Source organism: Lissotriton vulgaris, chromosome 7 (genome assembly GCF_964263255.1).
Source record: "Lissotriton vulgaris chromosome 7, aLisVul1.2, whole genome shotgun sequence".
Taxonomy (NCBI): Eukaryota; Metazoa; Chordata; class Amphibia; order Caudata; family Salamandridae; genus Lissotriton; species Lissotriton vulgaris.
In genome coordinates this window covers 624170919-624185651 of record NC_141695.1, presented here as the reverse complement: position 1 = coordinate 624185651, position 14733 = coordinate 624170919, and the positions used below count along the sequence as shown (strand labels likewise).

At 47.2% G+C, this 14733-nt stretch overlaps 1 protein-coding gene across 1 annotated transcript in view; it reads left to right on the top strand.

Moving 5' to 3' along the window:
- The first annotated feature begins 258 nt into the window (after positions 1 to 258).
- Positions 259 to 14733, top strand: part of LOC147702155 (proton channel OTOP2-like) — a 399525-nt gene continuing 385050 nt past the window's right edge. The window contains exon 1 of the mRNA XM_086930800.1: positions 259 to 889. The gene's annotated coding sequence lies outside the window, so the exon portion shown is untranslated. The remainder of the gene's footprint in view (positions 890 to 14733) is intronic.

The following is a 14733-nucleotide window of genomic DNA, read 5'->3' as shown; positions in this document are numbered from 1 at the left end:
ATGCTGACAGACTCCACTACCAACCTGCACTACCAGAGCCATTAGGCTTCCCCAAAGTCATCAAGGGGCACCAGAGCCGTTGGAAAACTCCAGAGCCACTGGAAAACTCCAGAGCCATTGTGGGTGATCCCAGGTCCATTGGGTGCACACAGAGCCACTCGGAGACGTGGATGCAGCGGAGTGGTCACAGTCTTTGAGTGATCCACAAGCCTTTGAGTGCCCTCAGCTGCAGAATGCTCCTAGAGTCATCGAGTAATTACGGCGCAATCGGGTGATTGCCGTGCGATTATTTGATATTAGAGCCACAAGCAGTTATATAGCTGTCAGGTGATTTTGCAATCAATGGCTAATATTGAAGCAATGGAGGGATATTGAAGGCATTGGTGATCCTGGAGTCATTAGGTAATATTGAAACAAAATAAGCAATAGCAGAGCAATTGGGTAGTATTAAAATCAACGAACGATCAGGAGCCATTGGACAATCCCAGAGCCACTAGTGGCCCAGAAGAATCACGTGCTACTGAGCCATCTTTGACTCATAAGGATTGCATCAACCTACCCTCAAACATTTGGATGACCTTTGGGTGAACATTGAACATCTGCTGATACCAAAGCCATAGACAGATCCCCCAAAAAATGTGCACTTCTCACACCATTGAGGTGAACCGAAAGCCATGGAGAGGCCTTGGAACATTTGGGTGACCCTGGAGCAAGCGAGTGATCCCACATCCATCAAGTGAGCCATTAAGTGATTTCGGATCCATAGGCTGAACCAAAAAACATTGATTAATCCTAGAACTATCTGAGATCCAATGGTCCTTGGATGATCTATGAGCTATCAGGTGATCCTGGAACCAGAACTGAGAGAATATCTTAAGCCATTCACCAGGTAAGGAAAATGTAAGCTATCTGTATCAGTAAATGGTAGAGATCATTTCCCCATTTCCTTGAGTATATCAAATGGTTTTGCAGTAAGCGAGGTTCCTAATTCTTTCTTCTCTGCCACCTTCTTCCCTCTGTTACCCAAGTAGTTTTACGGTCCAGAGCCTTGAAGAAGTCTTTGTGAATTTCTAGTTGTCCACATTCACATATCAGTTACAACCACAGCTATTTGACATGTTAGGAGGTGTTTGAGAATCAGAGAACCAACACGAGGAAGACCTGACCGTCTTTATTTCTGGGAGTAATTGTTATGTTATATTAGTAAAGCATTACACCAGCTATTTACATGGTCTGGTGGTGACCATGAGTGTATGAAGAGTATTGTGTCTTGCTATGAGTATTTGTGAGCATATGTCTGTGACCCATGTCTGTGTCAAAGAGCCCTTATCAATGTGTATGCGTTTGGGTGTCTCTACCATCACCTTGTGGGGGAAATTAACCAGAAGAATAGGTCATCTTGTGTTCCGCATGTTTAGTGCAAGTACCATATCGAATGAATGAGTGTATGCATGAAGGTTATCACAAACAGCACCCGGATGATCTTACTTGTGAGTAAGCACAGTTTGAATGCCCACAACAAATGTGAACTCAACAAAATTGACATAAGTGCCCTCATGGTCTTAATAGAAGCGCCCTTGTAAAATGTTCTCAAGTTTCCTATGATAAATGAGAGTGAGGCATAATGCAGAAGGGGGCTAAGGCCTGGGCAAATTAAAATTATGTGTAATTCCCGAGCATTACACCATGTGAAATTCATTACATTTCTTGAAATCTCGCGTTATACATTTTGCATAACTTTTTTCACGCAAGCATGTACCTTGCAGAAAAATATAGCAGCGGGAGGCTGGTTTGCATAGAAAATGTCCTCTCAAGAGTCATATTCTTCCTTGACCAATCACCTCTCTCGGGGCTCTGCCGAGAGCTTATCGTGGCTGTATTTATGTTTTGCTTAAAGCCCAAGGGCAGTCCAGTGCTTAGTTTACTGTCTAGAGAACCGCTATCAACATCAGGTGAATCGATGTGTCTTCACAGCTGTGCGAAACCTTCTCTGACAGGTCATTGCATAAATTACTCACGTGCGTGCGTGGAAAAAGCTTTACTCCTTAACCTGGCCCCTTATATTTTGGGTGGAGCTAGCAGTGGTTTCCAATTGGGTGACAGCTATTTACTTGGCTGTTCAAAGATAAGCAATTATTTAGGTATTGAGGCGCAGTGCTGTAAATAACTTTATGCGTCATGCTTATACGTCATGCTGAGAAAGCTGGAGAAGGCACTGCTGCTTCAGGATACATGTTCTCACGTGCCCAAAAAGTCAACCAGGCAGGCACGCCGCTGGGGAAGCAGTGGCATGTGTTTATCACCCTATCATTTAGTCCCGTACTCACCCAAAGTGCAGGGTCTGAACACAACGGCCAATCACCTCGCACCTCACTGTGACCGGCCACGTGCTGCAGGCTGTCTGCTGTCAATCACACTTTGCACGTGCGTGACCAGGGCTCTGCCGAAGAGACTAAAGACGTTTGTTAACATTATCCATGCTGTGTGGAGTGGAGGATATAGTGAGAAACTCAGCTCAAAAGTGGGACAACGGGTATGGGGTACACGAGTGTGTCGTTGTTTGCATGATTCTGCCTAGGTACATGTTTGTGTGTTTGTCGATGGTCATGTGTGCGCTCCAGAGGGAAGTAGGGAACAAAACAAGGGAAGAGACTAGGGAATGAAGGCGCACTTTTTTTTAACAACTCGTATAGGGCGCTGTCAGTTCTCATCACCAGTGGGTCCTGCACCATCTCTCTTCCGGAAATGAGCACACCCTGGAGTGGACCATTTCCATGAATGACCGGGAAGCCTCCGGGAATCCGAACGGCGCTGGACAAGTTCAACACCTGCCAGGTGTATAACAAATACAGGACAAACACAAACAGCTAACAAGTGGGAACACAGGAGTAAAGGGGAAGCTGGGAGACAGGAAACGCGAGGGACTGACTTGAAAATAAAAGACGGAAGGCGCAGGAACGCAAAAGCCGGTGAGCCAAGCAGAGCTAGAAGCAGGACTGGAGCCACAACTACCCAAACACAATGTTGCCATGCCCCACAGTACAAGTTTTCAGCTTCTTTATTCTGCTACTTTCTAGTGTGACCAGAACGACTGTGTTTCCTAAGATTCGTAAAAGGCCAGATGACCTGGAAATGCTACTTGTGGTAAAATGCTAGACTTCATACTCATGCACCCTCAGCCTGTTCTCCAATGCCACCCATCCCTGGGTCATAGTCTCCGTCTGACAGTTCTCATTTTGTTATGAGTTGGTAAGTGTCTTGCTTAACCCTGTTTCTTTGAAACCATGCAGGGCAATATGATGTGTGCATGTGAGGAGTAGGACCTTCTTTCCAAGCGATAAAAAGGCGCAAAGCACTAAGATGGCATTGCATGGATCTGTGCCCTGAAGGACAGAACCGCCTCAAGTAGTACACCCAAAGTTCTAGCTCTGCTGCAGGAAAAAGGAGGACACTCAAAGCAGGAGGCCAAATGGGGTCTTGTCTGCAGTTTTTAAAACAGCAATTCAGTCTTATTATTCTTTAGTGTAAACAAATGCTGCTCGTCTACCTCTGAAAGACTTAAAGAACTATCTGGTAAATTAGACAGTTCCCTTTCAATTTTGTCATCAGCATATGACAGTACTGACAAGCCAAATTATCAAATAATTTCTGGAAGTGGTCCCACAATGGACAGTGAAGCTACCAGATGCAAAGGAAGGTAAAGTAAAAGACTGACAGCGCTCATCCAAGAACGAGGCAAACCAGGCAGCCACTGTTCACAAGCACCCACTTCTTCAAGGCGGGCCCTAAGGATCTCATGGTCAACAGTATCGAATGTGGTGGATAGACTTGGAAGAAACACCCTCACTCCTCCTTCATCCTGGGAATGACTCAAGTCACTTTCTGCCACTGCCAAAGCTGCGCCCTTCTTCAGCAAAAGCCCACGTATGAAAGTCCAGCGGCCAATGATTCAGTACAGTGGGCTCCTCAGGGAATGCTGAAATCTGCTTCGCATCAATTCCTTACAGAATTTCCCCCAAATCGGAAGCAATGTTATAAAATGACACATGTAAAAAAATGGGATACACCTTTCAAGAGCACTTGACACCTGCTAATGACTCTACTGTTCAGTACTGAGCATCACAAGATCCTCACACAAAGTGCAGGGGATGAGAGAGTTGCTGACCTTGGCTTTGCTGGGAAGGTTGTTGGCGAATAGAGACAGCACCACATCCCTCTAGTCAGAAGGTAGGCCGAGGTAGCCTTTTTGCTTTCTTTTCCCTGAATGATGACATGGACCTATTGTGCGTTGGGGAAGGGGCATGTGTGAAGCTGGGAGGCAGACTGAGCAGCAGACTGCACCATGGGGTACTGTTGTGATGGGTGCAACAGTTGAAGTGGGAAGTGTCGGAGTTTTATTAGAATTAGTTTAGTGATCCCCACCAATGATAAACTGGGCATTTAGAACCCTTTTTCTAAAACCGGTAATAAAACATTTTACTGGGAAGCAAAGCAGCCATCAAGGAGATGATTCTTTAAAACACATTTCAGAGGGAGGAGTTGAAGGGTGTCTGGGGGTTTGCTAAGATTTAGCCCACAATGCCTAAGGGGAGAGATTTACAGACGAACCCAAGTCAGTCGGCATCCATGAAAGGTCCTTTGGTTTACCAAAAGGACTGCTTAAGGGTTTCAGTGTTCAGGAAATATCGTAGGAGGGGCAGAAATGAATAAACCTAGTTGTAATTCCAGATATGCTACAAAACGTTCTCTAAGAAGCTTGAGTCCCAGTGCTGTAGGGCAGAGAAGGACAGAGGGAGCTGTAGAAGAACAAAGCTTGACAAACGATACTGAGTTCAGAGGAACCCGCCAGGAAGAATCTACATTCTGCACTGGGGATTTTGTACATCTTTTTCGTATATTACATTTTTGATGTACACATAATTGAATGAACTCATAAATAAATAGGGCTGGCAACTTCATACATTACGCCATTACATAGATGAGCCAGAGAACCAATGACATCGGATAGCGTTTGAGTCTGCATGAGAACTGTAGGCAGACCTCTTGAAAACAACAGACATCAATCCAAGGTACATGTGCTCCAAGGGTCGGATCACCTGGGAGCTAATAACAGCTATCAAAGATACATATTCTTCTGAGAACCACAAGATTCTCCCTAAAACCTAGGTATTTCTGAGAACTACAGTCATCCTTTAAGATAAAAGTTTATTGAGAAACACAGACAACCCAACCCATTCCTATCAGGCATATCCGAAGGCCAACAACCTGCTATCCAATACATGGGTCCTCATGCTAATCTAATCGAAATCCATGCATGTTAAAAGCTTTGATTTTGCTTCCTCCGTCCTTCCTGGTGCCCCACAGGAATATTTCTTCCTTGCTGTATTCCTCACATTGGTATGACCAGACATACCAATAGACATAAATCCATTGCTTAAATTGTAAAATAAAAAAAAACAGTTTCCAGGGCCCCTCGTCAGGATTCCACTGTAGCTTGAATCACCCATTGCCTTGCCAGCGCTGTCAACGTCAGTACCAGCACAACTCCAACAAGAGTGACAACTGAGACTTTAACAGCCCCCCAAAATATAAGAATGGTTTGGGTGGCAGGATTGAGTCATTTTCAATGTATTTTGAATCAATAAACAACTGTGATTGTGCACATCCCCAAATTAGAGAAACAGTGTCACCATGTGGCAGACTGTCGTAAGTGGCGGTGTTGCTATTAAGTGCCTGTGCTGAGCACCGAAAACCACCAACACAAATTAAGCATTGCATAATCCATAAAAGTCCTTGTTGATTTTTTTGCATTAGTACCTCTTGCATAGCTACCAATGTGGCACCAGGTAACAGCTGAAAGTTTCAGCTGCACTGGTTTATAGTTTCAATAATAAAACTGCAAGTCAGGGCTTAGTATGTGACGTTGCTAAAACGTCATAACTGGATGACAGTGTCACAGGTGACAAAGTGCCACTTGACAGACATACTCTTAATGAAGCTAAAGAGGCACTAAAATACAGGATTTATTCTGGGACCAAAGGATGCGAATGGGGCAGTCATGAACGAACCAGAGAATGGTGAAATAGGCACCCGTAAAATATATGTCAATGTTTGTATAAAGCACTTTGAGGGGTGAGAGCAGAGAAAGGCACGAGTGTCCAAAGTACTTACTGGTCATTGCTCTAAGTCCTAAACCCAACTCAGAGGCCTTACCTTAGTAGGTAGTCTCTCCTTCCGACAGGAACCTTCTATTAGAAAGTAAAAAAAGAAGGTATCTAAAATATCTCTGCTTTTCATATTTATTTTAACATTTTAATAGAAATCCTGAAGACAGTGGCTGATACTCTGTTGGTGTTTTGTGATACGAATCCTACAGGGAGGATTAAATAACTTGGAGTCACACTTTATTTTGAGGATACAATACTATTGAATTAGAATTCTTTGGCTTTATAAATAGGGTACTGGGCTGTACTCTAACAACTGAATTTTCCTCCCTCGCCACCATATTTATGACAGCAGAACTAAGATCAGAGCACAACAAAGACCTACTAGACCTGCTGCTGACTGTGATGGTGAAAATGGTCCTAGCCAACTAGAAGGACACAAGTAAGACCTCATACAAAGGCTGGTTCAACTGGATTACGCACCTTAAAGGTGCAGACAACATTGCACTACAGAGCTCATCCTGGTGACCAGAAACCAGAGGGACGTGGAAGTCACTCAACACATACCTAGACTTTTACGAACCCCCTTGAAACCAATACGTCCCATCGACACCCCGCCCTTATGTGCGGCAAAGTGTACGTAGCTGAGCGCAACTACTATGGCCCTAAAGGTCAGTAGGTGGGCTGTCTTGTCTCCTAATCTCGCTACAAGCAAGCCAGTGGTGTGGCGGTTTTCTCAAGTGTTTATAAGTCTCACAACACGGAACCTTTGTGCCCTCCCTTCACCCCTTTCTCTCCTGCTTTTTTTCAATGACCCATTTTCTTGTTCTCACTAAGTGACGTCAGGTGGGGTTAGCTAAGCATATGCATATATGCGAGGAGCCTTGCTGTCGAGGGAGCGCTAAGGACACTCTACCACCTCCAAGCCGTGAGGGGAACGGTCAGCGTCAATCTCCAATCCCGCCGTGAGGGGAACGGCTGCAACTTGGAACTACATCCCCCATAAGCCCCAGGAAGGTCACTGAGGGTGACGCGCTAAACGCACCAGCCGCCACCTACTTCTTCGGCGGGGCCCCACGCACCGCGGGACGCTCCTGCTGCGAGGAGCCTTGCTGCTGAGGGAGCGCTAAGGACACTCTACCACCTCCAAGCAGTGAGGGGAACGGCCAGCGTCAATCTCTAATCCCGCCGTGAGGGGAACGTCCGCAACTTGGAACTACATCCCCATAAGCCCCGGGAAGGTCGCCGAGGGTGACGCGCTAAACGCGCCAGCCGCCACCTACTTCTTCGGCGGGGCCCCACGCACCGCGGGACGCTCCTGCTGCGAGGAGCCTTGCTGTCGAGGGAGCGCTAAGGACACTCTACCACCTCCAAGCCGTGAGGGGAAAGGCCAGTGTTAATCTCCAATCCACCGTGAGGGAAATGGCCGCAACTTGGAACTACATCCCCCATAAGCCCCGGGAAGGTCGCCGAGGGTGACGCGCTAAACGTGCCAGCCGCCACCTACTTCTTCGGCGTGGCCCCACACACCGCGGGACGCTCCTGCTGAGAGGAGCCTTGCTGTCGAGGGAGCGCTAATGACACTCTACCACCTCCAAGCCGTGAGGAGAACGGCCAGCGTCAATCTCCAATCCCGCCGTGAGGGGAACGGCCGCAACTTGGAACTACATCCCCCATAAGCCCCGGGAAGGTCGCCGAGGGTGACGCACTAAACGTGCCAGCCGCCACCTACTTCTTCGGCGGGGCCCACGCACCGCGGGACGCTCCTGCTGCGAGGAGCCTTGCTGTCGAGGGAGCGCTAAGGACACTCTACCACCTCCAAGCCATGAGGGGAACGGCAAGTGTCAATCTCCAATCCACCGTGAGGGGAATGGCCGCAACTTGGAACTACATCCCCCATAAGCCCCGGGAAGGTCGCCGAGGGTGACGCGCTAAACGTGCCAGCTGCCACCTACTTCTTCGGCGGGGCCCCACGCTCCGCGGGACGCTCCTGCTGCGAGGAGCCTTGCTGTCGAGGGAGCGCTAATGACACTCTACCGCCTCCAAGCCGTAAGGAGAACGGCCAGCGTCAATCTCCAATCCCGCCGTGAGGGGAACGGCCGCAACTTGAACCACATCCCCCATAAGCACTGGGAAGGTCGCCGAGGGTGACGCACTAAACGCGCCAGCCGCCACCTACTTCTTCGGCGGAGCCCCACGCACCGTGGGATGCGCGCGGTCGGCGCGCGGGCTAAGCCCGGGACAAGGGCGGGACAGTCTGTGGCAGTCCGGGGCAGGACGAGGCTGGGCTGGGCCACCTCCATGATACTCCATTCTAAAACTGTAAGACTTAAGACTTTGACCAGCTGGTCTTTTTTTTATTTTATTAACTGTTCTTATCTTCAAACTAAAATATTAGTTATATTATCGGCCTTGCATATACACTGGGCCTTGTTCCAAACAGTCAAGCTTTAGTTTTAATCTTTGTGAAGTCTTTGTGTAGAAAGGGGGTCCTATTAAGGCTATAGTACCTCCTACTCCTTATCCTATTTGGGGCGCAGAGGCGATTGAGGTATTCCACTCCTGGGTATGACCAGTATGGGGAAAATCACCAACCCTTCCCATACACGTCCTAGAACCAGGCCACAAGCAGCTATGACCCAACCACTCCCGACGATTACAGCAATTGATCTAATGATCCAGAAAACTATCAGAGCAGTAGCAACAGCCATTCAAGATACGGAAAGGCGTTTATCTTCAACCCCTGCACTAACCCTCCCCCGGCTAGAAGGTGATGCCTCTATGGCAATTGCCAATCCGTTTGAGTCGACTGCATATCAAATGCCCTCCTTCTTTGAGTTACCGTGTGCTCAGATCACACCGGAGGTGATTGTCTCTGCCCCATCCTCTCCACTGGCTCCCCATCCCATAGAATCAAATGACCCCAAGCCTAGTCCCAAAAGGAAAAAATTAAAACCTATGAGAAAAAACGTGAAAAAGAAAATACATTCTCCTACAGGTGTGCAGTCTGAGCCAGTTCCTTCCCGCCCCTCCTCTGCACCACCTCTTTGGGTTACACACTTGATGTAAAACCCTTATCATCAAGATTAGATTGAATATTTTCTCTTATCACTAATAAATGCCCAGGGAAGCCCCAGGTAGCTAGCTCACAGGGGAACCTCGATTGGGGAGAGAGTAGTTTCCACCCTGGGTGTTTCTGCGGCCACGGGTTTGGTGGGTAGTACACAAACAACCAAACCATCACAAGTTATGGCCCATGTAGTTGTGCAGAAATCCACTACTGTATCGAACAGATCTGCGGGTCCCCCTGGTCCCCCTGAGACAGCTAAAGCAACTGTTGCATCAACCTGTGCCCCGCCACTACCTTTGGTAGCACCTGTGAACCGGGCACGTGCCGATGGCAAACCCATGCCCACTGCTTCCCAGAAACGGCAGGTAGAGAGCTCAACCAAACTTGCTCCCCGCCCTCAGCTACCGCCTGAGGCCATGCCTTACGTGGTGGTGCTTACGGGAGTCCTACCCCCCGGAAACAAGTTCCACCGAATCCTACACAGAGCTAAAAACCAAAATCATATTCTGGCTAAATCGGCATAGACCTATAGTGGGACCAGGGCAGGGGGGGATCCTATTTGCACGCAGAGTCAGCTGGCTGGGCACTAGACACAAGGATATAAGAGGTGACTGTGTGATCATTAATTTTAGGGACACAGAGGTGGTTAAACCCATCTTAGGCAATGGCGGGTTGGAAAACACAAGTAAAATCTGCACTCACCACTTGGGGTATTTCTATCCACAGATCATGGCGCAGCCTCCTCCTCCTTTTAATGTGTATGACCTGGAGTATAATCTCCCAGTGGGCAATAGATAGATATAGGGCCCTGAGCTATGTTGACTGACTAACACCACATGCGGATGATGACACTATGGTCAGTTATTCTTCGGAGAGGTTGATCGAGAGAGGCTCTAGTAGTGAAATAGGGCCTGAGGATTTAAATCAGTGTCCCACAGAGGTCGGTGTCTTATCCCCATTGTCATAATTGATCTCGAATGTTTCTGGGGGGGGTCGGGAGTCGGGTGTGTGTCAGGGGGGCCTTTTACCACCTTATGACATTCACCGGGAACCGCCCGTTGGTCAGGGATCCCTTAGCCATTCTCTGATTGGGTCCTGGAACGTTGCAGGGCTGGGGGCAAAAATTCTGATCCCGGAGTGGGGAGATCTGATGGATGGCTATGACTTATGCCTATTTGAGGAAATCTGGCTCCTGTCTGCCCCACTTAGGGTAGGATTCGCGTCCTATCATATACCAGCAGTGCAGGGACTCAGGGGAAGACCATCAGGAGGATTGTGCATTTGGGTGGCAGTGCATCTGGGGTGTTCAGTTAAGATAGTTGACACACACAGCCCAGACATCCTTTATATTCTTCTTACCCTTAGGGATGCCTCGGTGGTGGCCGTGATCAATATTTATTTGTGCCCGATTCCACTCAAGCTAGGATTATCAACTTTAGAGGCCCTGGAGGTACTACTCTCATCCATTCCCTCCTCCTACAACAAGGTGATAGGTGCAGATTTCAACTGTCACTTTGAGCCACTCTGGGGGATCACCCGGTAACGACTGAGGAGGACGAGATTTGGTCAATCTCTGAATGCCATATGTATCCAGTAAAGCGATTATCGCCACTGGTCCTTGCAATCAATAACCTGGTTGTATCTAATTCCCTTAGGGCATGCAATGGTAGACTGTTACCAGATAGACCGGGTGCTCACACTTTTAACAGACCAGATAGAAGCACCACAATAGACTATATCTTGGTTAATGTGGAACTTTGGGCAAAAGTAAAAATGTTTATGGTAATCCCCAGGGTCGAGAGCGACCACAATCTTTTAACCCTGGAATTGGTCACCCATCTAGGGGCACATAATACACAGACTGCAGCGGAATCCCCACAAAATGAGAATTACCTCCAAACGGGAGGCAGACGAATTTGCTGGGCGAAGGTGGCACTAGCCCCGGATACGCTAGCGGAAATCTATAACCATGTAGCTGGGGCCCTATTAGTGGCCAGCGACATGACAGGGTCTAACTTAGATCCATCAAGTGTTCTGGCCCTCCAGCACACTCATAATGAGCTCCTCTCCGCACTGGTACATTATTTCTATACCACTAAGTCTGGTAGGTCTGGGGTCCGGAAGAAAGAACACCACTGGTTTAATAAAAACTGTAGGGCGGCAAAAACTATCCTGGTAAAAGAGGTAAAAACGGGGTCACCCAGACGGATTAGGAAGGCAAGACAAAACTATAAAATTCTAGTTACAGAGGCCATATCTGAATGGGAGGTGGATAGATGGGACAAGGTGAGCAGGGCTCTCGCTGCCCCGGACTACAGATCCTTCTGGAATTTGGTCCGGGGGGATCGGTGGCAGAGATGTTAACCATACTTCCCAATCTTAGTGAGGACACGTGGCTTGCCCATTTCAAACCCCTATACTCACTTGGCCCCTTAGACCACTCAGCTGTTGCAAAGGAATTAACAAGACCATTGACTACTGTGCCCTTGAGGGGTACGACTCAAGTCAATCATCCTTGCACATTGCTGGAAGTTAATGCAGCGCTTAAAAGCCTGGCTGCAGGGAAAGCTCCAGGCCAGGACAGAATCCCTGGCGACCTTTACCGGTCCGAACAAAGGGTCTGGGCGCCCTACATCCGTGTTCTGTTTAATTCCATTGTACAGGGTTTGGATATCCCTACGACATGGTTGGGTGCGGAAATTATCCCCATCTATAAGAAGGCTTCCCCTCTCGGCCCTGCAAACTACCGGCCCATCAGCTTGATCAACGTATTACAGAAGCTCTTCGCTCGAGTCCTACTGTCCAGGTTGCAGAACTGGATGGATGACCACAACATCCTAACCTCCCTGCAGGCAGGATTTCGGGCGGGAGTATCTACGATTGACCAACTGTTCAGGCTCCAGATTATATACTGGAGTACTGTTGTTTTAGGGGCGGGTAGTTTGTTCCTGATCTTTGTGGACCTTAGGTCCGCATTCGACCTAGTCAACAGGAACAAGCTTTGGGCTCTGCTTCTGGAGTTGGGTGCCCCAACTTATTTGTGCGACCTCTTAAGGCGCATGCACAAGGGCAACTATGCCAGGGTCAGATTTGGAAAAGATGGGGAGCTGTCGGCCCTGTTCCCTGTTGATAAGGGCGTGAGACAGGGGTGTGTTCTAGCTCCTACGCTCTTTTCCCTATATCTTAATGGGTTGACCGCACATCTAGCGGGGGCTAGGGACTTGGACTCCCCCAGCCTAGCAGGGCGGAAAATACCGGCCCTAATGTTCGCTGATGATACCCTCTTAATATCTAAATCATTTGGGGGTATCCAGCGAACATTGGAGGCTTTCTGTGGCTTCTGTAGGATGAGGGATTTGGAGATCAACGTCTCCAAAACCAAATATATGGTGTATAATTAAAAAAAAATAAAAAATTGTCCCCACCCCCACATGGATGGACTGCCTTTGGACCGAGTGTCCACATTTGACTATTTGGGGGTCACCCTTAAAAATAAAATGGACTGGTCCTCACACGCAGCTAGGGCCAATCTGAAATTGTCTCAATCCTCGGGTGGCATTTTAAAAGTTTTCAACAAAACGTCTCAGAAACTGGTGGGTCCGCTGGTTGAAATATACAAAGTGCAGGCGCGAGGGGGTGCGATCTATGGAGCGTACCTCTGGGGGCATGCTAGCACTCCCTCGCTTTCCCTTACGGAGAACAGCTTCATTAGACGCATTTTGAGACTCCCAGGAGCACCTCCCTAACCCCCCTAAGGTTCGATCTTGGCTTAGTCCCTATACAGGAAATGGTTTCGAATCGTCCACTTCTATATTGGAGACGACTTTGGTCCACTCCGGAACTACAGAGCTTTAGAGAGGACCTGCGCGATCTCCTGTCTAGAAGTGGTGCGGGAAAGATCCCATGGTTGAGCCACATCAAACACCTCACTCTAGCACTCGGAATGGAGGATCTGTGGTCATCCCCTGAGGTGGCCTGCCCCCAGATCTCTAAAAAAATCTTTGAGTCTGGCTCTACACCAATATCGCCTCGCTAGTGTTCTTACAAATTCTTTCATGGGTAGGCTGACTGAGCACTTTCTTGATTTCAAGGCACTCCCCGGATTTGAGAAATTCTTAGACAATATCCAGCCTCCACTGGCTAAGAAACTATATATCCAATTTAGGTATGGCTCACTGCCCCTTAGGGGCCTCACGTATAAGTGGACTGGGATCTCACAATTAGTGAGCACCTGCCCCGGGTGCGGGGTCGCAGAGGAGACAGATCAGCACGTTCTGCTGTTCTGCCCCTCGTACCATGGGGCGAGGGCCAAGTGGATAGTCCAGTACTGCAGGTCCAGGGGTCTCAGAGTCTATAGGGAAGTGCTGAGAATCTTAAGAACGGACACCACGGCCCTGGCTGTGTTCGCAACATCAGGTTCCTTTTATCCATGTGGTACATTAGGTGTGCAATCTTAAAAGGAAGCTCAAAAACACTCCCCAATAGCTAAGGGTTCCCCTTTTGATCATGGTGGAGGTATTCTCCTTTTGGAAAACTGTGTGGGGCCCTAGCTACCTTTTTTATGTCTGCTATTATGATACGGGTGTGCGGCCCCATATTGCCTTTATTCGTTCTTTTGTATATTTTATGATACAGTTTTTATTGCGAAGTTTTTATACAGTTTTTAACTTGTATTTTTTAAACCAGCTTATGAATTTGTAAATTGTCTTTTTATGGTTTTTAACCGAAAATAAAAGCTTTGACTGACTGACTGGTGATCCAGCGCTCCTATTGAAAAACGGTCTCACAAACACTATTTATCACCTCAATACTCACCATTCACTATTAAACACTTATACAGGCCCATAACACCTATGAGACAATTTATGAGCAACTGAATCAGGTGATTTGATTTTAAATCTATACACATAATATTTACACTAATATGTACAACTGCAGTTTATTCTTCATTATCATGATTTTAAAACTCGTTATTAGCTCAAATGAAACCACTAAAGGTTGATGGATCAACTAATGGAAACTAGGCCATGAATAAACAAGACCAGCTTGTCGCTTCAAATCTAATTTTATTTACTTTATTTTTCATAAAGAAAAGCATTTTAACGTTTAGAAATCTTTATTTTATAAGCAAAATAGGAAAGTAGCATTTTAATAAGGAAATGAAAATTAGAACTGACATTTCAAAGTAAGCTCAGAAACATGAAAAATTAGTAAAATCTGTTTCCCTGAACCTATTTCCCTGTCTAAATCTCTCTGTACCTAGAAAAGAATAAATCATTAAGTCTGCTGTCCTTACATGCGCCAAAAGTCCATCAGCATGTCACACCATTCAGGAATCAGGAAGCAAGAGTTTTTTCTCTGCTCATGGTGTCATAATTTATACCTTTCTCTCTAGCTAAACTTTCTACATTTTACATTCTTTCATAGGAATCTGTGCTTTTCATTGGCTGTTCGGTGTCAGTTCATGATTGAGTCATTCAACTTTTGTCCAAAAACCAG